At 43.0% G+C, this 2,348-nt stretch overlaps 1 pseudogene; it reads left to right on the plus strand.

Moving 5' to 3' along the window:
- Positions 1–1,218: 1,218 nt before the first annotated feature.
- On the plus strand, positions 1,219–1,754 carry LOC117196941 (60S ribosomal protein L28-like; annotated as a pseudogene).
- The last annotated feature ends 594 nt before the right edge of the window (positions 1,755–2,348 follow it).

Consider the following 2,348-nt stretch of genomic DNA (forward strand, 5'->3'; position numbering starts at 1 on the left):
TTTATTACAAGCAGGTCTTTACGGAGCAAGTTAGACCAAAGACTTAAATGCTTTAAAAAGGAGCACACTGCGTGTGTGGGGAGGTCAGTGCTGGTGTGTTTGTTTATGGCGTAGTCATTTGATTACTGCAAGGCTAGTGAGCTCATTTCAAGTTTACATGAGCAAATTCAATTTTCTAAACTAGATATGATTTACAGGCTTTGTGGTTATCACATGTCCTGCTGTTAAGTTTACCTTTTAGAAGATTAAATAATATCTTAATAATTAAACTGCCAAATGACTTGAAGGGACTTTTGCCCTTTTATTTATTTATTTATTTATTTATTTGCGGTACGTGGGCCTCTCACTGTTGTGGCCTCTCCCGTTGCAGAGCACAGGCTCCGGACGTGCAGGCTCAGCGGCCATGGCTCACGGGCCCAGCCGCTCTGCGGCACGTGGGATCTTCCCGGACCGGGGCACGAACCCGCGTCCCCTGCATCGTCAGGCAGACTCTCAACCACTGCGCCACCAGGGAAGCCCACCCCTTTTATTTTTGAATGAAAGAATATGTAAGGAACTATAATCACCATAAAAAGAAAAGGAGCATGCTCAGCTTTAATTTTAAATGAAGTCTTTCTTTCAGCAGTACCCTTTGTTCCCTGTGCTTCTGAGATCATCAGATTGTTTATACCATAAAACTCTGCTATAACGTTCATAACAGTAACATGGATTAAGATGTATTGTCATTGGTTCCAGTCCCCTGCCACCTCCTGAAAATGAGGGCTGGGAGTAGGCTAATGTTCTTATTTTGTGAGGCAGATAGGATGTGAGAAGGAGAAAAAGCAGGCAGCTCTGTCTTGTTGAAGAGGGATCTCCAGTGTTCTCCAGGCTCAGTTTCCTTGACAAGGCTAATGAATTGGATATAGGTTGAAGATTTAACGCTTACAAATACAGCATAACCTGTTAAATTTGAATTTCAGATAAATAACAAATAATTACTTAGTGTAAGTATGTCCATGCAGTATTTGGACATACAAAACTTATGTACATCCGAATACAAATACAACATACAAATACAAAACTTATTTGTCACTTATCTGAAGTTCAAATTTAATTGGGCATCTGGTATCTTTCTGTCAACCCTAATTGGATGCTAACTGACCAGAAGATTCTTAGGATTATTGTCCCTGTCCTTCAAATTACACTGGCCGGCCGCAAGCCCCATAAACATCCTCATGAATGTTTGATCACTTTCCTTTTCTGGCTGCCGCTGGGAGAGGAGCTGCCTCCAAGTCCACGCATTTGCAGTGAATGGTCCTGTGGAACTGCTCCAATTTCCGGATCAAGAAGAACAAACAGATATAGGGCACCCACCCCAATAATCTGAAGGGCCACAATTCTTTCCATTACAACTGGCTGATGGACCACAAGACTGTGGCGTGGAGCCGGCAGCAGGTGGCAGAAGTGGCCTGGAGGTGGTGAAGTGGAGATCTGACCCTACAAAGCCCGCCACCTCCTACATGCAGACCACCATCAACAAGAACTCCCCTGCCACCCTCAGCAGTATCCAGAACATAATCTGCAAAATCAAGTACCTTTGGGATCTGAGCATAGTCTCCAACTGCAGAGCCAGCGCCATCCTGCACAGCAGACGCCGGTGACGGTGAAGAGGAGGCAGACGTGCCCCACCAAGAGCTCTTGAACACAGCCCTCCCTCCCTGCCCCCCAGAGCAACAAAGATGTCAGCCAACTTTTCTCAAAAAAAAAAAAAACAAAAAAAAGCCACCAGGTGATTCTAAACTGCAGCCGGAACAAAGTTGGATCTGGATTGTGAAGAACCTTTAGAATCCAAGGTCAACTAGTTGCCCAGGTCTGCTGTGGTTATTTCAGTAACTTCACAGTACTGCAATTCTGCATCTTCATGTTTTGCACCTACTTATTGTATTATAGCAACTTTCTCTTTTGTATCTCACAGAAAGGAGCAGTAATTAGCTTAGTACTTGCAATGAGGAAGTTTGTATAACAGCAAGATTATGTCCTCTTAATATCTTTTCAAAAAATAGCTGTGATCTACAATTTCTTTTAATTTTTAAAATAGAATATTCACATTTTAAAGCTTAAAATGTTGATTGTAAAGACTAAAGATAGGGAGAGGCATATCTGATAAATAAGGGCTTTCTTGCCTTCTCATTTGTGAGTCTGGGATGTGGCCTCCTGAAAAGCTGCCCAATCAGGGGCTCTGCTTCATTAAATCAAATGTGTTAGTGCTACACGCTTTTACAGGTGGAGCTGTGAGGCTCAGCTTTCTCAGATACCCTTGGTTTCCCTGTGGCAATCTTGCAGAAGTAGCTAGTATCTTAATGAAGAAC

The sequence above is a fragment of the Orcinus orca genome, chromosome 13 (assembly GCF_937001465.1).
Source record: "Orcinus orca chromosome 13, mOrcOrc1.1, whole genome shotgun sequence".
Lineage (NCBI taxonomy): Eukaryota > Metazoa > Chordata > Mammalia > Artiodactyla > Delphinidae > Orcinus > Orcinus orca.